This window comes from Wyeomyia smithii, chromosome 2 (assembly GCF_029784165.1).
Source record: "Wyeomyia smithii strain HCP4-BCI-WySm-NY-G18 chromosome 2, ASM2978416v1, whole genome shotgun sequence".
Taxonomy (NCBI): Eukaryota; Metazoa; Arthropoda; class Insecta; order Diptera; family Culicidae; genus Wyeomyia; species Wyeomyia smithii.
In genome coordinates, this window is record NC_073695.1 from 193,412,383 (window position 1) to 193,438,421 (window position 26,039).

The 26,039-nt window shown below is 38.6% G+C and overlaps 1 protein-coding gene across 1 annotated transcript in view; it reads right to left on the reverse strand.

Moving 5' to 3' along the window:
• The window catches only part of LOC129721258 (rho GTPase-activating protein gacF), a 128,379-nt gene extending 112,979 nt beyond the window's left edge, over positions 1-15,400 (reverse strand). The window contains exon 1 of the mRNA XM_055673605.1: positions 15,060-15,400. The gene's annotated coding sequence lies outside the window, so the exon portion shown is untranslated. The remainder of the gene's footprint in view (positions 1-15,059) is intronic.
• Positions 15,401-26,039: the final 10,639 nt, after the last annotated feature.

Below are 26,039 nucleotides of genomic sequence, written 5' to 3' on the forward strand. Positions count from 1 at the left end.
TGTTATTTTTGATTTCGTATAAACAGAGCTGGTAGCCACATGGTTACATAGTCCGCTTTGATAAGCAGATGGTCGTGAGTTCCACTCCTTCACTTGGTCCGAATCCGTTGCTTTTTCACGATGAGGTAGAGAACATTTATACGCTTCTGGAACAACATCACTCTCGCATCGATAGAACCGCCGCGATACATATACCCTTCGCTCAGGTGTTTCGTATTGAAATAACTTTCGTGAACATTTGTACGTCTCTGAGGGTAAAGTTTGGAAGGCGCGCGTCGTCGCTCTCTCGCTACCGATAGAACTAAAATCGCGTTGTGGCAAACCGGTGATGATCAATCAAACTCTCTTTCTCTCTTTTATTTTCGATTTCGTATAATGTATACATTATTGCGTAAGCTTACTAATTTTTCGTATTATTTACATTATGCAGCGTTCTGTGTACGAATTCTTTGCGTGAGCTTACTAATTTTTCGTACTATTTACATTATGCAGCGTTCTTTGTACGAATTATTATCGTAACTTACTATTTTTTCGTACTATTTACATTATGCAGCCTTTGTTTGTACGATTGATTGCGTTTATTTTTAAAACCTTTCGTTACGTATACGAATATAAATCTGTAACAGTTTTGACAGTTCTGACGAAAGTACCTTCATATTTATTACGCATTGATTTCGTTGCAGAAAACAACAAAAGGTTGTGTATATAAAACATACGTTTTCGTGGAATTAACTAAAATATATTTTCAGTGTACCCTATTTAATTACAATGTTATATTTTCCATACGCTTTTGATGAAAAAAATTGAATGAGTTATGACAAACATTCCTGAAATGAAGTTATGCTAAAACAAGTCTAACAATCTAGATCTAAAAGTATGAATGGTTTTGACGTAGAACTACGCCTCTCAGGAAGTTCGGCTACATAGAGATGTAAAATAAAGTTCTAAAAACGAAAATAGGTAAATGTTCCATTTAACAAGCTAATAAACCGGTTAGTTTTCAATGGGTTTCTTTCATTTTTGCAGAAATCGATAGGGTAATCTTCTATGCATCTCGTTTTCTCGTTCATTCATTACCCTTCATTCAAAATGTCTCAGCACGAACTGAACTGTTTTTTCTTCAGCAATATGCAACACCACCCAACAGCAGCGTAATAAAATGTTGCGGAAAAAAAAAATTTTCGAGCCTTAACAACTCTCGCCAAACATGTGAAAAGTGTTACTACTCGTTCAAAGAAGGTTGTTTTACTAAAACAGAGTTCTTCAATCAACAAATCTTATTGATCAGGGTAGATTATGCTTGTATTGATCAAAAAACAAGAATATTTGGCTTGTGTACATATGGGATATTAGCCCTTCTCACATGTTTGGCGAGAACTGTACAATTAAATATGCTGTTGAGCTATGGCATAGCCTTCTTCTGCCCTAACCAATCATGTTACTAGTTAATGGATATTTATATGTGCATTAGGGATGTAACGGATATCCGCATCCGCATCCGCAAATGCGGAATATCCGCATGAAAATTGACATCCGCATCAACATCTGCATCCGTTATCACATATCCGCATCCGTATCCGCATCCACATCATACCATGCGAATATTGAAAATAAATATCGCTTCATAAAATATAGCAGAAAAATTTTCCTTGGTATATTTACTGCTCGCCCAAATAACGTTTGCACTGGGAAGGGGCATGCTTATGTGAAAAAAGCAAAATATAACACAAGGGATGCTACGGATATCCGCATCCGCATCCGCGAATGCGGAACATCCGCATGAAATTGACATCCGCATCAACATCTGCATCCGTAATCACATATCCGCATCCACATCTGCAGATGTCTGAAAAATCACATCCGTAACATCTGTGCATGTTGAAATTCGGTAGCACTTAAGCTGTTCTTTTGCACAAAAATAAATAATATTTAAAATTAAAATATTCAATACAAGTAATGTAACAAACAACCTTTTGTAGTTTTACGTCAACCTTGCGGTTGTGGCTTTGCATACAGCCTCTCTACGTTTTTCATACAGCACAAAATATCTTCTTATTTCATCTATGCATTCAAGGAGAAGTATCATGGAGTTATTAGAAAGCCAAAACTCACTCTTGGCTTTGTAAAAGTTATCGTTCAATCTGTTTAGTTCAGTTCAGTTCAGTTCAGTTAAGTTAAGTTAAGTTAAGTTAAGTTAAGTTAAGTTAAGTTAAGTTAAGTTCAGTTCAGTTCAGTTCAGTTCAGTTCAGTTCAGTTCAGCTCAGTTCAGTTCAGTTCAGTTCAGTTCAGTTCAGCTCAGTTCAGTTCAGTTCAGTTCAGTTCAGTTCAGTTCAGTTCAGTTCAGTTCAGTTCAGTTCAGTTCAGTTCAGTTCAGTTCAGTTCAGTTCAGTTCAGTTCAGTTCAGTTCAGTTCAGTTCAGTTCAGTTCAGTTCAGTTCAGTTCAGTTCAGTTCAGTTCAGTTCAGTTCAGTTCAGTTCAGTTCAGTTCAGTTCAGTTCAGTTCAGTTCAGTTCAGTTCAGTTCAGTAAAATGTCTCTAAAAATATTTTGATCATTGATAAACAAAATGACTAAACTAAATGTGATAGATATTTCGGCACAAAGTTCTTCGTGCTAAGCGAAATATAACTTTGGAAGTATTTCTGGAGCCGAGTACCTATTTAAGATAATACAATTTTTAGAGCCAAAACAGTTTGTTCGATTGGTATAGTGTCTTCGGTAGAGTAGTCCTTCCAAAAAAAATATTTACTGTAGAATTTTTTTTAAATTTTCTATCTCTTTAAGTTAAAACAACTATCAATATTAATCTAAAATTGTGAATATTTTGTATACAAAAATCAGTTCGTAAAAAATAGATTTATCTAAAAAAATCTACTTTTCAAGAGATTCAATTTGTTTCTACGGTAATTAATTTATTATAATTTTTGTGTGTTTTTTCTTTGTATTTTTTTTGTTCTATGGTGTATATTTTTTTGCAAGGACAAAACTGCTCTTTACAACTTTGTCGAAGATATCATACCAATCAAACAAACCGTTTTTTCTTCGCTTTCAAACAAGCATCAAAGTTTAGCTAACCTTTTGTAGATTACTTAAGAAACAAAAAAAATATTGATTTTTTTAAACAATTCCAGCAGAATTCAATTGAGAGGCTGCTCTTGTACGCTTGAGGCTAGACCGAAGAACGGAACCAAATCCGAACTGAAGTTTTCGTTTCTATTGGAATCATTAGTTATGCGTTACGCAATTTCAATGACCGAAAATGTTGTTTTATTAACTTAAGGTCATAGTGGAATTTCGCTAATTTTACCATTTGCAACACATCAAAATATGGCGTTTTTATATCTATGAAGTATCAATCGAACGCTAACAAAACGGCTTGTGTCGACTATTACAGCAACAGATTTTTCAACTCAGTCAGTAGTGTCTCCCTGTGTCAGAGAGCCTTTTTTGCAACTATAAAAGCCATCTTTCAAGAGAAGTTTTATCAATACATACGTATAGAAATAGAACCCCTATGACGGGAAAACCAGTCGGAGAATTTTATTCTATATAATAAACTTCCATGTCTGTCAATAGCTTAACGAAAAAAGCTCATTGTTCTACCCCGCGACCGTCGTCGATGATCTTCTTTTCCCCGAATTCGCAAACATAGTGAAGAGGGTGGTGGGAAAAAACCTCGAGGTGAATAGATTTTATTGTGGCCCATAGCAGCTCTACTGCCAGCCGTGTTGATTCGCTTCGATGAGCTTCACTTGTCGGCATCGGCACACCAAGATGATTTCCAATTGGTACAATATCGGTTGCGCAGGTCGAATTTAAACCCTACTTCGATTTGTATCACCCAATGAATTGACCATCTTGATCGCGGGCCACAGGAGAAGGCTACGGTAGTAGCATGAATCATCATCGCATAAAGCGACGTTCGATAGACGTATGAGGCTTGGTAGACTGCCGGATCGTCGTTTCATGGTCGGAATTGAGAACCCAACCACTACAGTATACTGAATATAGTATAGCACAGTATACGCCCCCTATATGCCGTTGCTATTTTTGACTAACAGAGCACCCCGGCCAGAGCGGAGCGACGAGAAAAAGCTCAAACAGTTCACGCCAGAGAAATAAATTTATGCGATTATTTCGATAAATGAAATAAAACGGAACAGCGCGGGGAAATCCACCCATTCTTTGTGCGGTTGGTCCACAGTATTTCGGACGACTTTTGCTCGAATACTAATGAAATAATAAATTGCTCCCTGGAATGCGACGGTCGCTCAAATCCGCTGGTGACATTCTTTAGAGCTGTTTTGGCAATAGGAGAAAAAAGTTCATGTATTGCGGCAGATTTGAACGTCGATAGCAGATTATGAGAACGAAAAATGTGTTGTGCCTACCGATTAAGTTGATCAAATTAATCTAACGTTAAGTTAAATTTCGTAACAAATGCCACCGAACACTGAAGGAACGTGAGCGAATTGGTCACTTACAAATCGTAAATTTATTTATATCTGTTCATATCATAATTGTTTGAGTTTTACATTTGGGGTCACCAATTCGCTAAATTACTAATTAGCAACGCAAAGTTTCAATTGAATAATAAGCAATTTCGACGAAATTGTTATCACTGTGAAACTGTGGCTTCCCAAGAGTAAAAAACGATTGACGGACTGATTTTCAGGACAGTGCCAAAATATTTTCGACAAAAACCTCGAATTTTCGATGATGTGCAGCAAATTTTAGGCATTCCCATAAGAGTGACTCACAAATTGACTGTTTCATTCAAATGCTGTTTACTTGTATCGGTGCTGAATACTGTTTACTTATTGCAAGACAATCTCACGACAATTGCAACAAAATAATTACAAACAGATCAAAAAATCTAATTTTTTTCTAATGTACAGCGCGCAAGGACTTATCGAGACTTCGATTCTACTGTGTCGATCTTAATAATCGAAACTTGTATGTGAATATACTTAGTATCTAACCATAATAACAGGTTAGCGATTAGTAATAATCGAAACCTTCACTGATCTTTGTTTAGCGAATAGCGCGTTTATCGATTAGTGGCGCTCACGGGATTAGAAATTAGTGCCACTAAATATTTGTATTTGTATTCGAGCGCACCACTGGAGCTTTGCGAGGATGGATTGCAAACTATAAATTGTAATACCTGAATAATTTACTCACAAATTACAGTGCACTGTTTACGACTATGTTGTATTGCCAAAACAAATGTTGATACCCGATAAATCTATTTTAATACTACACTAGGTAGTATAGAACACCGTACAGATATGGAAATGTACGGAAACAGTAGGGAACATTTGGTTTGATTTGAATTGTCGGACTGCACGAAAAAGACGGAAGGTTGCAAATCAATGGAAGCTAGCTCGAGTTGAAGACCAGAAGCTTAAAATGGAATATTTTTTGTAGAAATAAGACAAAATTTTTGTTTGATATGCGGGTTAGATACCGTGCCTAAGTAGTGTTATTACAAGGAACTGTTTAAAAAAAATGTGCCCAGAAACAGTGCAAAAAGCACAGATAAAAAATACTTTTTTCGGTTTCTCAACCTAACGCAAATTATTTCGAATGGGTGAAATGACAGTGCGCAAAAATACGCGTTCAATAAAAAATCGAGTTTAGCATTTTCGAAATGCTATTATACTATGCTATTTTAGGCCTATCCGATAGATAGGTACATTCTGTGTAAGTTCTTCACTCTGGAATGTAACATTCATGAGAACGCATGGCCTTCAGTGTAAAAGTAAGGTATAAGCAGCTTTCATGCTAGATGTGACACGAATTACCATGCGTCCTCACTACTAATTCGTTTCCGGTCACAATATAGATAATGCAATATTTAAATTATTTGTTCTGCTGATCAATCATCAGCAGTAGGAGAGTGTCGTATTAATCATGTAGCAATAATCGCAGTGATATTGATTTGCTTAAATTACACTTTGTAAACTACTGGCATAGGTTGGTGAACGGCTGGGCAGCGCGTACCAGCAGTACACCCGTACTAGTTGGCATGAAATAGACCCCAGTGTGGTTCATAGCATAATGCCCAGCAACTCCTATCTCTAACTCCACGTGGTCCCGAGCAACCAAGGGAAGATCGGTGAACCGGTGGGAACTTGGTCGTATGCTGGCAGGGAAGGGAGATTTGTTCTCCTTGGAGAGTAGCTTGTCTGAGCGTCTGTTCCCCAGGTCAGGGGCGGCTTAAACAGCGACTGATCCGGAGCGGACGGCTGAACTATGAAATGCGGTGTCTTGCCAGCTACATCCAAGACAGCAGCCCCGTCGCGAGACTTGGCATCGGAGTCTGGTCGAACCGGCACGTGGGACATCTTGCCCAGAGAGCAACGGAAAGGAAAAGTGGAGGTAGAAGCCATACAAGCAGTGAGTTGGCCTAAAACCGGAGAACGCGGGTACATTTTTCAAGTACCACATCTACTACAGTGGCAGCGACAGAGCGGGACGGGGTGTCGGTTCCGTGCTACCAGGAAACCAAATGAGACGTGTCATTAGGTGGAGGTGGTCTCCGTGGGTCTGTGGTTAGCGTTGTCGGTTAGCTATCCCACACGGTTGTGGTATCGGGTTCGATTCCCGATCGAGTCGAGGATCTTTTCGAGCTGGAAATTCTCTCGACTCAGCACTGAGGAACGGCGTATTGTTGTTCTTATCCTACACATGCAAAATGTGCCAAAAACAATATCGATAACGAGTTCTCTCAACTAATAATCTAGTTGATCGAGACCGCAATTAGCCCCCAGGCTAAGCAAGCGATATTGTTCCCCATTGATGACCGTCTTTACCAATTACAGCCTTATCGACGTGTATGCGCCGACAAACGATAAAACCGATGACGTCAAGGAGAAGTACTAAGAGTTTTTTGAGAAAACGTATGGAGAGTGCCCACAACACGTCATAAAGATCGTCATCGGAGATACGAACGCACAAGTCGGACGGGAGTTCTTTCGTCCCGTTATTGGTAGAGAAAGCCTTCACTCTACCGTCAACGATAACGGCTTGAGGTTAGTGAACTTCGCCGCGGCCAGGAGAATCTGTAGTACCCATTCTGCACCTCTGAACATTCGTAAGCACACCTAGAAACAGCCCAATGGAGAAGCCTGCTTCTAGATCAACGGTCGGCACTTTTCAGACGTCATAGATGTGCGGTCCTTACGAGAACCAAACATCGACTCGGATCACTATCTGGTGGTAGGCAAGATTCGCGCCCGGTTGTCCAACGTATTTAAATCGAGTTCGGCGAGGAAGATACGTCTGAACACTCAGAGGTTATTAGTGGAAGGAGTTGCTGCAGAATATACTCGGAAAGTTGATAGACGGATCGGTGAACCAGCTGGAGTGAACCTTAACGAGTAATGCGGTAAGCGAAACAGCGCGAGAAGTGATAGGTATGACAACGAGAACCACTTGTCGCTGCTGAGTGTCTAGAGATGAGGGAAGAGAAGAACCGGGCCTACGCCAACACGTTAGTAGCAGCTAGTCGTATGACACGTCAGATGCGGAAGAAGTACTAGGAGTCAAGAGCTATCAAAAAGAGGCTTCACCGCCGTAAGAAATGTGGGCACTACGATCGCGTTCTCGCGGAGGCGGCGAATTACTTCACCAGGCACGACACGAGGAGCTTCTATAGAACGATTAACGGAATCAGGAACCGCACCGTGCCAGTACCTGCCATCGGAGGGGAACCTGATTACCGATGAATCGCAGGTGGCCAGGCGTTAGAGGCAACATTTTGAACTGGTGTTGAACGATGAGGAAGGTGGAGAGTCGTCGAGGGAAACAGGATAAAAATTTGGGTGGACGGACAAGCTGTGAACCCACCAACATTGAATGAGGTGAAGAATGCTTGCAAAGAGCTAAAAAACCACAAAACTGCTGGGAAGAACGGCCTACCTGCCTACCTGTGTAGTGCATTATATGCCCTAGCTACAAGAAGGGACATAGACTCGACTGTAGTAATTATCAAGGCATTAACCTTCTCGATTCCGCTTAAAAAATTCTCTCCCGTGTCCTGTTCCAGTGACTGAGGCCGTTGCAGGAAACCCTCATTGGAGAATACCAATGCGGTTTTCGAGTGGGACGTTCCACAATAGACCGGATGTTAACCTTGAGACAGATCATCGACAAGTTTCGAGAACACAACTTGCTGGCACATCATCTGTTTAATGACTTTAAGGCGGCGTACAATACAATAAAACGCAACGAGCTGTGGCAAATTATGCTTGAACATGGTTTCCAACAGAACTAATTAAACTGTTATATGCGACGCTTAACGGTTTCACATCATGCATCAGGACAGCGGGCGAATTTTCCGACGCGTTTGTGGCGTTAGATGGTCTGAAGCAAGGTGACGAGCTCTCGAACTTGCTGTCCAACATAGCTTTAGAAGGTACAATAAGGAGGACAGGTGTGCAAAGGAGCGGCATTATCATCACGAGGTCCCACATGCTTCTAGGCTCCACGGACGACATTGATATAATTGGTGTTAACCGTAGAGCAGTTGAGGAGGCTTTTACGGCTCTCACAAGAGAAGCTGCGAGAATTGGACTCACAATAAACACTGACAAACGAAGTACATGGTGGCTGGCAGAAGGCGTGGTTGTTCTGCGAGTGTTGGTGCTGCGGTTGAAATGGATGGGGATACTTTCGATGTGGTTGACGAATTTGTTTATCTTGGTACTCCCGTGACATGTGACAACGAGGCGAGCCGCGAGGTGAAGAAGGAGCAGCCCAAGACCGAGTTTTGTGAAGACGCATTTTGGATTCAGCATAGGATCTCAACGATCTGTCACCATCGTCGGACACGGGTCGGGTACGGGTCGGGTTCGGGTTTCGGAATCGAAAACCCGAAACCCGACCATCTCTACAGATTTGGCCTCGGCCCACTACTCGAAGCGATCGTTGGAGGAGATGGAGCCGTTGAATATCGATGTGGTACCGAAGTTGGCGAATCCGCCCAACTTCCCCCAGCTGCGACCCATCGAGAATGTCTGGGCAAACTTGAAGCGCAAGATCTATTCCAACAATTTTGTCGCGAAAAAGAAGAAAGAGCTCGAAAACATGCCTACACGCATGTTTCGTCCGCCATGGCGAATGTTCCGGTTAACTGCCGGAAGGCCGCTCGCAAGGGCGCAGAATTTTTTAGCAAATGAGATAATATAATTACCATTAATGGGAAATTTATTCAACTTAATTCTCTGTCTTAGTTTTTTTTCATCACCATCTGAAAAAGTCCATTTTTTACCGTAAACGTTATTCTAAAGAACTAAAGGATTTTACGTGGATAGTCTCAAAGACATTTTGTCTGACTTGAAGATGGCTTTGTTTGTTTGAAACCAATTTTTGTTAGAGGTTTCAAGGGACCATCTATTAATGATGTCACGCATAAGGGGCGGGAGGGGATTCCGATTATTGCGACATTTCAATTCAATTCAGTTACATTTCAATTCAAAATATAAATGAATGAAAAGACACATAGCTATACCACAGAGTTCAACTTAAAACTGGATAAGATACTCGAAACATTCCTTCATACGATCATTTTTGCCTTTCTCCTAGAAAGGTATAGCAATCACTGAAAAAACCAAAGGTATAAAAGTGTTCCAAAGGGTCGAATCTCGTATATCAATCGACTTAGTTCGACGAGCTGAGCATTTTCTGTATGTGTGTGTATGTGTATGTGTATGTGTATGTGTGTGTGTGTGTGTGTGTGTGTGTGTGTATGTAACGGTCTCCCAATCTCACTCAATTTTCTCAGAGATGGCTGGACCGATATTAATGAAACTAATTGCAAATGAAAGGTCTAGCTGTCCCATAAGACCCTATTGAATTTTATTGCAATTGGCTTTTTAGTTTCGAGATTATGTATCAAAATGTGAAAATCACAAAACTTCATTATCTCAGAAACTACACAACCGATTTGAACAAAATTGGTATCAAAAGAACGGACTTGTTTTTCTGAACCATTTATAAAATAATTTTATAAGGATCGGACATATGGTTCAAAAGTTATGCTAAGAAACGTGTTTCAAAGACTGTTTAAACTCACTCACTTTTCTCAGAGATGGCTGGACCGATTTTCACAAAATTAGTGTCATATGGAAGGCCTTGTTGCCCCATAAGACCCTATTGAATTTTATTGTTATTGGACTTTAACTTTGTCCGTTATGTATAATAATGTGAAATCAGGCTATGAAAAGAAACATGTTCCTAAGACTGCTTGAACTCACCCACTTTTCTCAGAGATGGATGGACCGTTTTTCACGAAATAAGTTGCAATAGAAAGGTCTAGTTGCCTGATAAGACCCTATTGAGTTTTATTATAATCGAACTGTAACTTTGTCTGTTATGTATCAGAATGTAAAAGTTATGAAACTCCATTATCTCAGAAACTACACAACCGATTTGAACAAAACAGATATCAAATGAACGGACTGTCTTCAAAACCTGTAAATAACGAATTTTATGATGACTGAACATGTAGGTTATGAAGAGAAACTTGTCCAGAAAACTTTTTAAATTCACTCGTTTTGCCAAAGATGGCATGACTGATTTCAACAATCTTAGTTTTAAATTGAAGGTTCAGTTGCTCTATTGGTTTCCATTTCATTTAATTATAACACTGGTCGACAAAATCAAAAAATATGCTGCTCTAAAGCTCACAATAATTGCTCTAGAAAGAAAAAAAATCACAGGAAAAGCTATAATTTTTCATTTTTTCTTAGTTTGACCTTCGGGGTCACACTTGTGTTGACCAATGTAATCGGACTTTTATTTTAACCATTATGTGTTAAATTTAAAAAATATTGAAAGTCTATTCTCTCGAAGATTACACGACTTATTTTTTAAAAAAAAACAGGAGTTAAACGAACAGGTTGTTTCTTAAACTTACAAAGAAACAAAACCCAAAGGCTGTTTAAAACTAGCTGCTTCGATCAAAGTTCGAAATTAGGAGTCATTATGATAGAAAGACTATCTATTTAGTACAAATATTACGTCAAATTTCAAATACTATGCTCCAATTATTCAATATTCTGAAATCCGAATAGTGAATATAGTTTTATTGGATTATATTTTTCAATTGAAGGATGTTTTCCAGAAACCGGAAGCCGCAAATTCCGATATCAAAATGAAGTATGGAGTTGATTCCTGGCCTCTGAGTATCATCCCGGGTACTGAAAAACATTGCGTAATGTTAGTTTCTATTAGACTGGTTTCCAGAAACCGGAAGCTACTGTTTAGTAATTTAAAATGGCATCTGAAGATGATATCCGGCCTCCGGATATCATACAGCTACCCCAAATCGTATTGGATGATGTTTGTCACTTTAGGCTGTTGATCGGAAACTGTCGCCATCTTCGCCATCGAAATACTCGGATTAGGCAATTCGGCAATTTTATGATGGATTTTATGATTTATTGATTATCAGGCAACCAGAAGTGGTCATCTGCATTAAAAATGGGGTTTGAGGTCGGATTCTGGCCACTGGGTAGAATCCAGGGTTCAAAAGCCCATATTGATAGCTATTTGGCCATTCATTGGATGCCCCCCGATCAGTAATATCAATTGCGTTAAAGAATTTCATTTTCAGTATTAATGTATAAGGAAAAACATTTAATTATAAACTATTTGAAATCAACTGACTAAAGTTGACATAAACAATCTAAATATTTCTAAATATGAGTACAAATTGATTATACCACAATCAAAAACAAAATCGCATCATATATTTGAAAGAATTTAATGTTATTTGTATGTACACTAAGGTCGCTTTTGACGCGGGGTTTTTGACGCGGGTTTTTTTACGCGGCTTTTTTTTACGCGGATTCCGGAATTAACGCAGGTTTTTTTTACGCGGAAACCGGAATTTACGCGTTTTTTTACGCGGTATTTTTTTTGCGCGGATTTCGGTTTCCCTTCACTCGGAATGCAGAATTAACGCTTTTTTACGCGGATTCCGGAATTTACACGGTTTTTTTACGCGGCACGTATCTCCCGCGTAAAAAGCGAATTTAGTGTATATGTGTTAATGTATGTTCATATGTGTGTGAATGTTATATTTTAAATGTTCGGTATAGTTGTGCTGTTGGCTACCAAAATTTGCTTGTTCAGAATGAATAACAAATCCTGCAGAAATTATCAAGGTGCATTTTTTAAGTGTTGGTGTAAATATATCTAAATAATAAGTTCGAATGAGAAAGGCTGCTCAACATTTGCTTGAAATAAAATAAAAAATTTTCTTTTTTTTAGCTAAAAAAGCACAATGTTCGTTAGTTCTATTCAACTGTGTATGTTTGTTTATGATTGAAAACGCAATTTCATTATTTTGAGTCCTCTCAGTCCTTCAAAAATCGTGACAAAACGTGAACAAAAATGCTTGGTTATTGTAACATTTGTAAAAGATTTGGATTGCGAAATGGATTAAAGAGGAACTAGATATGAATGATATTTCAGAAATCAAAATTCAGATCCATAACTTAACACCCGAGATGAGTAGACAATCAGAACAATGGACTGAACACTCTTTCAAAAAGACGACCCGCTTCCATTCGCTAGCAAATTCATGGCATCAGTTTTCTGGGATGCTCGTGAACCAATTTCCAATGATTTTTGTTTAAACACAAACACTTAACGATGAGTTGTATACTGGAGCTCGAAAAAAGTTTATATATACATTTTGTAAATTGTAAAAATAACGCTTCAAATCTGATTTTGCTATAATTGTATAGATTTTTCCAAAGCTACAATTGTAGGTATTCCTTTTTCCCAACGCTATAATTTTATATCTTTCTTTTTAAAAAGTTTCAAAACTTTCTTTTGACAGAGTTATAGTAGAGACCACATTTTCCAGAAAAAATACCTGTTTGTCGTGATTTGATGATAAAAATTTTCTCATACAAAATCGTCTCCAAAATGCCTAAAATATTATCTTAAAAACGGTCATCTCAGATTTCTTTTAAATTTTTTAGATAAATAATTTAAACGGCTAATACTTTTTTTGACATTTTAAATGGGACCTCTTTGGGAATAAATGTTTTCTAACAAAAACTTTTTTATGCATTTTCAACGTGAAATAGTTTGGGTTATGAAAAAGTTATTCTTCATTTTCAATATTTTGCAAAATTCCGGTTCATACATAGTCGCAAAAAATCGATTCACTGTTAGAGCTGAAAATGCTTGCTCAAATTCTTAACTAAGAGTGTTCACCTAATTAGGGGCACTAGAAACTGTCGTAATGAAAAATACAAAAACAAACTGAAAATGAAGATTTTTTAATATTTTGGTTTATACTTTGAAATAATTGCATTAAAATGAAATGTTTCTCCACGTTTTAGAAATACGCTAAAGTTACTTCAATTCTAAAGCCTTGCAAAGGTATTTACTACATCGTAGAAAAGATGCTTGAAATAGGATATCATGAAAAACCTACTAGGTCGAAATGGACCGTTAAAGGCTAGGTTGAAATTCGACAAACTACGGTTTCAAGTACCTATGACCTGTGAATAAGCAAAACCAGTTCAACTCTTATTATTTTCTCTGCCACATTTTGCCTTATACCGAATATAGAAATCTACGTTATATAAAACCGAAATCGATAGAGCGGCTAGTGAAGGTGTAAGTCTGACTGGCTGTTTTTCATAATTGTCGGTTATTTTTTCCGCTCTATCGGCTGCAATTATCAGCTCCATTGGCAGTCCACCGCCAACGGCAAATCAAAAACTACTGCGAATGATATTTCGGAAAGTCATGATTCCCCAGCTTGCGAATAGATTTTCGACCTCGATAAGAAGAAATAGATTAGCCGACGGCAATCGTCATTCAACTTCAAGCCAAGGCTATACACTAAACATAGCGAGGGATTCAAATACACTGAAGTAGCTTTTTATGCGGCTTTTGTGCCTTGGCCTTTTATGTGCGGTTTTTGAAGTGTGCTTTATCTGCGGTGTTGTAATCGGAAATACATCTGACCGGAGATTAGAAGTAATCAGGAATGTTAATTTTTATGCGATATTCAATGATATTTTTTATTCGGTCGCTACCTCTGTGTAAAATGCGATTGCAGTGTATACTGGAATTTGAAGCTTAACTGATTTTTTCTGCAGTATAAGCGTAAAAAATCAGTACGGAAATGAATCTAATGTTTTAAACATAGTAAACAATTCTCTACTTCGCAAAATAATCATTCAGAAAGGAATACACAACATGGCATGTTTGAATTTCGAAAATTTTATGGGACATGCATATATTCAATTGTTAAAAAAAGTAACAGAGTTTTCCAATGTTTTTGCTTAAACATTCCAACTAGAGGTACAAGCCATCATGCTTGGTTCCCATCTTCCAAAGCAAAACACACGAGATAGCCGACCGGAGGAGAACTTATGTCGGAACAAACAATGTTTCTCTCCTGCCGCACAGATTTCCGTGCTGCAAACAAATCGCCTCTTGCAACAGGATTCCCTGTTCTCGTCTCTCACTCCAAACCACTGTTCCATCCGTTTCATCTGAAGCGCAGCTTCCAACGTTTGTTTTTGTCTGATGTATTATTGCGAATTCTTCCATGTTGTCCGCCGCAATCAATGGACAGGTTTTTACCTAGTGGTCCTCGTGGTTCTGTGGTTAGCGATGTCGGTCAGCTAGCTCTCCCACACGGTTTGATATTGGGTTCGATTCCCGATCAGGTCGAGGATCTTTTCGAGCTGGAAATTTTCTCGACTCAGCACTGGGGCACGGTGTATCGTTGTACTTATCCTACAACATGCAAAATGCAGCTAATCTAGTTGATCGAGACCGCATTAGCCCCCCAGGCTAGCGTGCGATATTGTTTGTTTTCACCTTGCTGAAAAATTCATTTCCACGCAGTAAATCCGAACTAGCCGCAGTCATGCACCAATTGACCTCACTTTTTCTCTCTCTTTCTCTTGGTTTGCCAAATTGACCCCACACTGCAGATACATTTTTGCACAGCTTAGCATTGCACCACGACCATGGATAACATTAAACCTGAGCATTATCTGCTAAACTTCCTCACCCGAACATTCGCCCTCCCAAAACCCAGCCGGGGTTGGTGTCGCCTTGAGTAATGACAACACTATTGCACTCCTCCTAAGTCGCCAGCCTACGTTTCACCTTTCACTCGGAATTGACGATTTTCTCCGTACACTGGAGCACGGGATATTGCGAAAATATTTGCAACAAACACTCACGTCCCCAGTAATTTTGGGAGAAAAAAGCGGCCCCGTTTAGAATTTGCTGCTAGATTATTATTATTGTTATTTCTAGTGATTTTCTCCGCACGGCCAGGACGGCCTCCAACGACCTTTGTTCACTCGCGAAAATGGGAAAACTAACCAGACTTGCAGTACCGCATAGCTAAAGGAACTACTGGCTCGCAGACCAACCCGAACATTGCCGATTTCGCAGCCAAAAAGGTGGGCTCGCTTCTCCTGGGAAAATTCTGCTCTCCGTTTCTCCGCGACCGGCCAGTTGCCGTACCGTACGAAGGTAGCCGCCACTCTCAATTTCGGACCGCGTGAGAACTGCTCGAATCCTTGCACAGTGTGATACTCTATCGAGCCAGTGTTGCTGGAACCGAACGCCTCGCGACTCACAACACGAAAGCTTGATTTGTTATTCCCACGGTTGGAGTCTAGTTATGGAGCGCTATTCACTTCTTGAGGAAAGGAGAAGAGACGCTCATATTTCCGAAATCTGCTAACCTTTTGCAGCTTCAATAATTAGCGAAGTAAACACTAGCATACTAGCGTAAGGACATTGTTGACTTGACCCTTTTTTTATCGACGGAACGTGTTGAATCTCGCAAAATCATCGGCGGTGTCGAAGAACACCATCATCACGAAACACTAACACTATTTCAATAGTGAGATTTAAACGTTGAATTGATTTACTGCTCCAGTATATACTATGGAGCTAATTTACAAAAGTGTAGGGCAAGAGCAGAGGATTATATAATCGAAGGCAAAGATCTCCTAATTAGGTGATTCAGCACGAGATATGCGTAATTTAAAAATGGCTGCAGCTGATAGTCATTTTCATTCTAATCGTATCAAATATGACTTTCAGTATAGACGAAAACGACCGCATACTTCGCAGTTGCTCTTCCGTGATGGACCTGAGCTTACAAGGTGCGCCAGAAAAAAATGCGAAAATTTGTAGTTTTTCTTCAAATCCCATTCGTTCATACTTTAAGCAATAATATTGAAATTTTCGAATTCAGCTGTCTCTATGAGGTTCTTTCGAACAAACTTACTCGTTGTGTCCACCTTTTTTATCCATGAAATCCTGAAAACAATGCCGGAATCAGAACATGCCTAGGTGGAGATGTTATGCAGGCTTCTGCTTCACAGAATGCCCAAATCGAAAATTCCAACGCCTCAAGATGCGGACTGCCACAGAATTTCCAGTCATAACTTGCTGTTTTCCATGATTCATCGTTGGGTCCGAAATACTGCGTGATATAATGCTCCCTGGAGATCTTTTTCCGGCTCCTCTAACTCGTAACAATAAATCAATAGAATAATTCCTATGTTTGAACTTGAAAATAAAAGGATGCTAAATACACTGTAAACAAAAATAAGTCATAATACACAAATTTACTCAATAATTAAGTTCAAAGATTTTCCCATTTTTTTCTAGCCGCACCTTGTAGTGAAGTTGCTCAAAAAACCACTGCAAGATGGCTACCCGAACAGGAGAAAATATCATAATAATATGAAAACCTGATCTTTAAAACTCAATAATACAATATTTCACTTTGACCTTAATATGGTTTACATAGTTGGTAAAATAACAAAAAATGATACCAAAATATTGTTCCGTGGAGGCTATATGAATAAAAAATCTTGATATTGAAATAACAAACCAATAACTTGCATTAAACATTATAAAAATAACCTTGTATTCTCCTAATGACGGTTGAACAGTTGACACAAAACCAGTCCAATCATGGGAAAACCAAGAAAAAAAACCCAAATTAATCCACCTAGTGGTGAGACCCAGGCTTTCTCATTCAAACTTATAATATGTTAAAATAGATTTACACGATTTAAGAGAAAAAATACTCATTGGAAATTTCTGCTGGCTACATTTTTCTCACTAAATAAGAAATTTCGAATAGCTAACAGCACAACTATACCGAACATTCACACACATATGAGCATACATTAAAACATACATATGCAAATACCATGAAATAAATATGATTCAAATACATCACGCGAAAAATCCAGATTACTACTTCTGGTTGCCGGAATACATCCTAAAATGGCCAAATTTCGCCTAATCCGGATATTTCGATGGCGAAGATGCCGACTTTCAGTTTCTGGAAAACAACTTAAGATGACCAGATATCATCTATTATGATTATTGTACAAGCGTTACACCCAGGGGCCAGACATCAACTTAGGACGTCATTTTAAATTTCTAGATACATAGTAGCTTTCGATTTCTAGAAAACAACCTTGAAGAGACAAACATTACCCAATGTTTTTCAGGAACATTATCCCGGGCCCGCAAGCCGGGAGTAAACTCCATATTTCACTTTGAAACCCGATTTTGCAGCTTCCGGTTTCTGGAAAAAATTCTGAAATTGTCAAATAGAGTTCAACGTAGGTTTTTTTTTCATAGGGGGGAGTTTGTAATGATTTATTTATGTACTAATATCTATTCAGAATTAATATTGTGTGTTCTGCCACAAATGGTGACATTTCAAATCTATTATATATATATATATATATATATATATATATATATATATATATATATATATATATATATATATATATATATATATATATATATATATATACATATATATATGTATATATATGTATTTTTTTTTTTTTTGTTTCAGGTGGAGGGGAAATTTGCATCCAAACCCCTGAGGTGATCAACCTCAGGGAGTGTGGGGTTGGTTTGAATCAGTGACCGGACCCACTAAAACCCCTCCAGTCTCCAGCCCATAATACTCCCCGGGACTACCGCTAGGTATTGCTTCGGGGAGCGGCTTTTGTGCTCTGTGCACCCTCTTTGTTCTTTAGGTATCTTTGCTAACTTAGCTAACTAACCTGGAGACTGGCCGTTAGCTAACACTGGCGTGTCGGTGGTCAACCTGTCGCCTGTTTTGCAATTCTAAAACTATTTGAGAGGCGGCTGTAAAAACCGCCCTCCAAATGTTTGGGTCTTTACACATCCTCCGAACTAGGTTGTCCGGAGTGGTGTCTGGCCCGCTCACTACCATCATGTCGCTCCGCGCATCCACAAAACGAGGGCACACGAAGAAGACATGCTCAGCAGTTTCTTCCGCATCCGCGCACTCGGGACACATGGGGGACCCCGCATGCCCGAATCTGTGTAGATACTGCCTGAAGCAACCATGACCTGACAGAATCTGTGTCAAGTGGAAGTTAACTTCTCCATGGCGCCTCCCGACCCATCCGGATACGTCCGGAATAAGTCGATGCGTCCATCTACCCTTTACGGAATTGGACCATTCCTGCTGCAATCTGATCATCGAGAATGACCTTCTGGTGCCTCGTATACCCCTTGTGTCACGTTGATCGAAGCATTCTACGTTCACCTTAATGGCTATGCTGATAGGCATCATGCCGGACAGGACGCAGATTGCGTCGTATGACACTGTACGGTACGCGCTCACAACCCTCAGACACATGAGCCTGTAGGTACTTTCCAGTTTACGACGATGACTGTTGGTACCTAACACTTTGGACCACGCTGGCCCACCATACCTAAGTATGGACGAAACCACTCTGGCAAGAAGTTTACGCTTGCTGCCATATACTGCTGAGCTATTGGACATCATTCGAGATAGTCCTGCAGCGGCCGTTGAAGCCCTCTTACAGGCATAGTCGACGTGACTCTTAAATGTGAGCTTATCGTCAACCATAACCCCCAAGAGCTTCAAGGAACGCCTTGAGGTAATGGTGCAGTCACCGACTCTGACCACCGCCTGTTGCTCTAATTTGCGGTTGTTCACAACCGTAACCTCCGTTTTATGGTGCGCTAACTCCAGTTTCCTGGAGTGCATCCAGTCTTCGACCTTGCGTATGCAGTGCGCGGCCGTCAACTCGACCTCCTCGATCGACTCTCCGTAGACCTCTAGCGTGATGTCGTCTGCGAAACCGACGATCACAACCCCTACAGGGAACTTTAGTTTCAACACCCCTTCATACATGACATTCCACAACACCGGGCCCAGGATGGAACCTTGCGGTACCCCTGCGGTGATTGGGACGCACTTCTGACCCTCCTCCGTGTTGTAAACTAGTACCCGATTCTGGAAATAATTTTCCAAAATCTTGTACAACGACACCGGTACGTGGATGCTCCTTAGCGCGAGCGCTATGGAGTCCCAACTGGCGCTATTGAATGCATTCTTCACGTCAAGCGTGACGATTGCGCAATAGCGAATGCCCCAACTCTTACGCTGGAGTGCTACCTCTGCCGTCTTGGTGACAGAGAGAATAGCATCCAGCGTGGATCTACCTTTCCGGAAGCCGAACTGGTTACTTGCCAGACCGTTTACACCCTCTGTGTACTTCACCAGTCTGTTGAGGATAATCCTCTCAAGCACCTTGCCCGTAGTGTCCAGCAGACAGATAGGTCTGTATGCCGATGGGTCCCCTGGCGGTTTCCCAGCCTTCGGCAACAGCACCAATCTCTGTCGCTTCCACCTGTCCGGAAAGAGGCAGTCATCCAGGCACTTCTGCATGACCGCTCGAAATAGATCGGGGGCCACTTTCATGGCCGTCCTGATATATATATATATATATATATATATATATATATATATATATATATATATATATATATATATATATATATATATATATATATATATATATATATATATATATATATATATATATATATATATATATATATATATATATATATATATATATCTTCTTTATATATAAAATAAAGTTACATATATGTGCGACCGCCCATAACTTTACAACGGAGCGTCTGATTTGAGCTGGCTTTGTTTTGTTGTGTTCGTCTTTGTCCAAGGCAAAATGTAACGGCGAGATAACTAGAAAAATTCAAAGGAAAATGGTGAAAATCACGAAAATAGAATTTCCATACAACGAAGAAATGAGATCGCGGGAGGCGCAATGAACAACAATGATATGACAGCAATTAAAAACAGGTGACTCTCGGCAATTATTTTGAAATTTTCGTTTAAAAGCTGCAACCGAAAATTTAAGTGCGCTCGATTGGTCGCTACCGTCACGGTAATCGGTTGAACTATCAAGTGATAAAACATCAGTGATTGCAGTGTGTATTGATAAAACTAAGAGAGGTAAACTGCCCTGCCCCCAATCAGGAGATCGAACATAGGTTCACGCAGTCGAAACGCAAGAAGATTGACGATCCGCCGCGAAAATCAAACACCACAGCGACGCTCCGAAGCGAATGAACAACTACGAAAACGAATGTCGCGAATTCGGGCAGAACGATATCAGGAGGAACGAGATATACATGCAGCAGCAAAACGGCTTAAAGAGCAGCATAACCACGGTATGCATCGTCGAACTTCATCAAACTCCAACCGTAGAGCTAGAAGAAATGCCATAAATATACGATTGAAACGTGAAGCTTTAAAATACGACTGCACGATTGACTACAGCGAATTATCATGTGTTACGATAGGACCAATGGATGTGGTATGCCAGTATTGCAAAGCAGAAATTTTCTAACGAATGCCAAAAAATACAACTGTTGCTTCCAAATGACGTCATTCGATGCGAATATTGTCGAAGAAAGGGATTTAATCCCTTTAAGTTAGGGTTAGGTTTGAGGTAAATAAATCTAAACATATAAAAATGCAGCTTTGTCTGTCTGTCTGTCTGATCCATATAGGCTTGGAAACTACTAAACCAATCGGCGTGAAACTTTGTATATAGAGGTTTTAGGAGCCGAGAAAGGACTAAAATAGTTCGAGACCCCTCTCTCTTCTGGAAGGAAGGGGTATCATACAAATGAAACACAAATTGCTGCACATCTCGAAAACTAACCAAGTAACTGGAATCAGATTTGGCAGGTGAATATTTTAAGGGGTAACAAATAAGTTAATAATGGTTTGACACCCCTCCCTTTTCTATTAGGGAGCCCATTCAAATGAAACACAAATTTCTGCACAGCTCGAGAACCAATCAAGTGAATACAACCAAATGTTCATAATGGTTCGACAACCCTCCCTCTTCTGGAAGGAGGGGTTCCATACAAATGAAACACAAATTTCTGCACATCTCGCAAACTAATCAAGTAAATGGAACTAAATTTGGCAAGTGAATGTTTTTAGGGGTAAAAAATATGTCCATAATAGTTTGACATCCGTCTCTCTTCTGGAAGAGTACCCAACCAAATTTGATATGTTGAGGTTTTTGAGAGCATTTTCTTGCTTTCAGGATGACAGAGGCCAGAAATTTTCGCCAAATGCTATTCTAAAGTCCAAGATGGCGACTTTCGGTTTCTGAAAAACAGCTGAAAGTGACCAAATACCAAAAAAATGGGTATTTCCGGAATCGTAATGATGCACTGGAGCCACAAATCCACCTCCGACACCATTTTGAATTGTAAGATGCAACTTCCGGTTCCTGGAAAACAACCAAAAATGGCCGACTTCTATTGAATATGAGTATCTCGGGAACCAGAATGATGCACAGAAGCTAAAAATTTATCACAGAAACCATTTTGAATTTAAAGATGGCGACTTCCACTGTCTGGCAAACAACCGAAAATGACCAAATACCATTCAATATGAAATTTCCGGAACCAGAATGACGCCCAGAGGACAGGAATTAATTTCACATGCCATTTTGAAGTTCAAATCGACGACTTTCGGTTTCTGGAAAACATCCTAAAGTGACCAAATACCACCCAATATGAGTATCTCCGGAACCATAATGATGCAAGGAGCTGAAAATTGACCTCAGACACCATTATGAATTGTTAGATGGTAACTTCTGGGAACCAGCCGAAAATGACCGAATAATACTCAATATGGATATTTCCGTGATCGCGATGATGCATAGAAATCAAACATTGACCCTGGACACCATTTAGAATTCAAAGATGACCACTTTCAATTTCTGGAAAACAACCAAAATAACCAAATTCCACCAATGATCGAATACCACCTAATATGAATATAATCAGAATAAAAGTGATGTACAGAAGCCAAAAGTCGAGGATGTTTTCATTCCGATAAAACCAATCATTTCAAATTATTTGTCTTTTGACTTTGACCATATCCTATGGCCGATTCGTCGTGCATTTGCAGACTATAAACACATCGCAAGAAATCAATGAATTTGGAATGTTTAAAATTATTTAATTAAACACAAATATATATATATATATATATATATATATATATATATATATATATATATATATATATATATATATATATATATATATATATATATATATATTTATATATATATATACCTACTTGTCAAGGAGTAAAAAAAGGACACTTAAAATAAACTTGTAACTATCTTACTGACTATAAAGTGAGCTTATCGTTGCAATTGAGGATTGCAACGAATTTTGTCGGAATTTGTTGATAATTTGGCTTGACATATTTTCTAATGTTTCTACATTAGTGAGCCTATGTAGCTCGTTCGTGCTAAACCAGGGAAGACGCTTCAAAATCATTTTCAAAAGTTTATTCTGAATCCTTTGAAGTGTCTTGCTGGCCTAAAAATTTGTTTGTAAATTAACAGTTTATTCTTGAGACAAAGTCTAGAATTCCTGTTGATAAGAGGATGTAAACATTTGATATACTTATTGCACTTTGACTGGATATTTTCAATGTGCTCCTTGAAAGTAAGATTCTTATCATAAATTAGCCCTAAGTATTCAACTTGATCAGACCAATTTAAGACCACACCGTTCATCTTAATAACGTGGTTATGGGTGGGTTTGAGAAATGAAACTCTTGGCTTATGAGGAAAAATAATTAACTGTGTTTTAGAAGCATTAGGGGCAATCTTCCATTTTTGTAAGTATGAAGAAAATATATCTAAACTTCTTTGAAGCCGACTGTATATAACACGAAGGCTTTTTCCTTTTGCGGAAATGCTTGTATCGTCAAAACAGAGATTTCTCACAACCTGGTGGTAAATCAGGAAGATCAGAAGTACAAATGTTATATAAGATTGGGCCCAAGATACTCCCCTGAGGCACACCTGCACCTCTAACAGGCAATCTATTAGATTTACCATTTAGATAGTTAACCTGAAGAGTGCGGTCAGTTAAATAACTTTGTATCATTTTTGTAAGGTAAAGCGGAAAACTGAAATTTGACATTCTAGCTATTATACCTTTATGCCAAACACTGTCGAATGCCTTTTCTATGTCTAGAAGAGCAGCTCCAGTCGAATAGCCTTCAGATTTATTAGTTCGAATCATATTTGTTACTCTAAGTAACTGATGAGTAGTGGAATGCCCATGGCGAAAATCAAACTGCTCATTTGCAAAAATTGAGTTCTCATTAATATGTGTTATCATTCTATTAAAAATTATTCTTTCAAAAAGTTTGCTGAAAGAGGAAAGTAAACTAATTGGTCGATAACTTGATGCCTCAGCTGGATTCTTTTCGGGTTTTAAAATTGGAGTGACTTTGGCATTTTTCCATTTCGTAGGAAAATGTGCTAGTGCAAAGCATCTGTTAAAAATTTTTACCAAGAAATTTAAAGAGGTTTCGGGAAGTCTTTTGATGAGGATATAGAAAATCCCATCATCTCCTGGTGCTTTCATGTTTTTGAATTTTTTGAGAATAGTTCGCACCTCATTCAAGTTTGTTTTCAATACCTCTTCGGAAAGAAATTCTTGGGTGGTGATCTGATCATACTTTTGGTTTACTTCATTTTCAATAGGACTTACTACGTTCAAATTGGAGCTATGAACACTCTCAAACTGCTGAGCAAGTTTTTGAGATTTTTGTTCATTCGTTAGAAAACGAAACTGGAATGGGCTTCGAAGGTTTCTTAAGAACTTTCGAAAGTTTCCAGAAAGGTTTTGAATAAGGTTTTAGTTGTTCAACTTCTCTCATGAAATTCTCATTTCGCAAGAGAGTGAATCTATGTTTAATTTCCTTTTATATTTCTTGAAAAATAATTTTCAAAGCAGGATCACGAGATCTTTGGTATTGGCGTCTCCGTATGTTCTTCAAACGTATAAGAAGTTGAAGTTCACTGTCAATAATTGGTGCATTAAATTTCACTCGAGCCTTAGGAACTGATAAATTCCGGGCATTGAGTATTAAACTGCCAAAATTATCTAATGCTCTGTCAATGTCAGCACTATTTTGTAAAATAATATCATCATTCAAATTTTCTTCGATCGTAGAACGATATCTGTCCCAATTAGTCTTGTGATAATTTAACACAGATCTAGTGGGATTTAAAATAGTTTCATGGGAAATAGAAAATGTTATGGGAAGATGATCAGAATCAAAGTCAGCATGAGTTAATAAATCACTGCATGAATGACTTTGATTTGTTAGTACCAAATCAATTGTAGATGGATTCCTAATAGAAGAATAACTTGTAGGACCATTTGGATATAGAACTGAATAAAATCCAGCCGAGCAATCATTAAACAATATGTTTTCCATTGGAATTGCTTTGAGCATTATTCCAAGATCGATGTTTCGCATTAAAATCACCGATGATTAAAAATTTTGATTTATTTCTTGTGAGTTTTTGCAAATCTCCCTTGAAATAATTTTTTCGCTCACCAGTGCATTGAAAAGGCAAATACACTGCGGCTAGAAATAAAATGCCAATACTTGTTTCAATTTCAATTCCCAAACTCTCGATAACTTTGGTTTCAAGATGGGGTAAAACACGATGTTTTATTCGACGGTGGATAACTATTGCAACTCCATCACCGGCAACATCAACTCTATCAAACCTATGAACTATAAAATTTGGGTTCTTTTTTAGTTTAATATTTGGCTTTAAAAGCGTTTCAGTCACAACTGCAATATGCACATCGTGGACTGTTAAAAAGTTGAAAAATTCATCCTCTTTCGCTTCTAAAGAGCGAGCATTCCAATTTAGAAAATTTACAGCGTTATTTAAAATCATTGCTGAATTTCAATTTCATAACAAATAAATTTCATGTTGTAAATTTCATACCTACTTGAACAGCCTCATACATCGAGTTACAGTTCAACAAAGCGGACATTAACTGCAGCATGGATTGTTGTAGGTAATCAATCTTTTCGGGTGTTGGAATACCTAAATCAATACTGGCTGACTTTTCAGCACCAAACACGAATGGTTTGTTACTGTTTGAATTTGAAATATTACCTGAAAGGACACTGGCATATGAACAGCCTAGTGTTGCCTGAACAGGATTATTTGTCTGAAATTTGTTATCTGAATTTAAATTATTACCTACAGACACACCTGCTAATGAAAGTGCTGGTGATGCCTGAACAGTATTAAAAGTCTTTTGACCCACATTCACAACAGGTTGTTTAGAATTCCTACGTTGTCTGGAGGCAATTATTTTTTAACTTACAGGACAATTAAAGAAATTAGATTTGTGATTTCCCCCACAATTTACACATTTGAAACTATTAGTGGTCTCTTTTACGGGGCAGATATCTTTCGTGTGACTAGTGTCACCACAAATCATACATTTTGCTGCCATATGGCAGTTTCGAGTTCCATGACCATAGGCTTGACAATTCCGACATTGCGTAAGATTATGGATTCCTCTATGTCTCTTGAAATTTTCCCACTTTATTCGCACGTTAAATAAAACACGTGCTTTTCCAAACATTTCAAATTATTTACTTTGGTACGATCAAAATGTACTAAGTATGTACTAAGTGTACTAAGTAGTATTTTCCTGGTGTATTTCAGTTTGATTAATTTTGGCATTTGCCTTTCGTTTCATCAATATTACTTGGTTGGGGGCAAAACCAAGTGATTCTGACAAACAA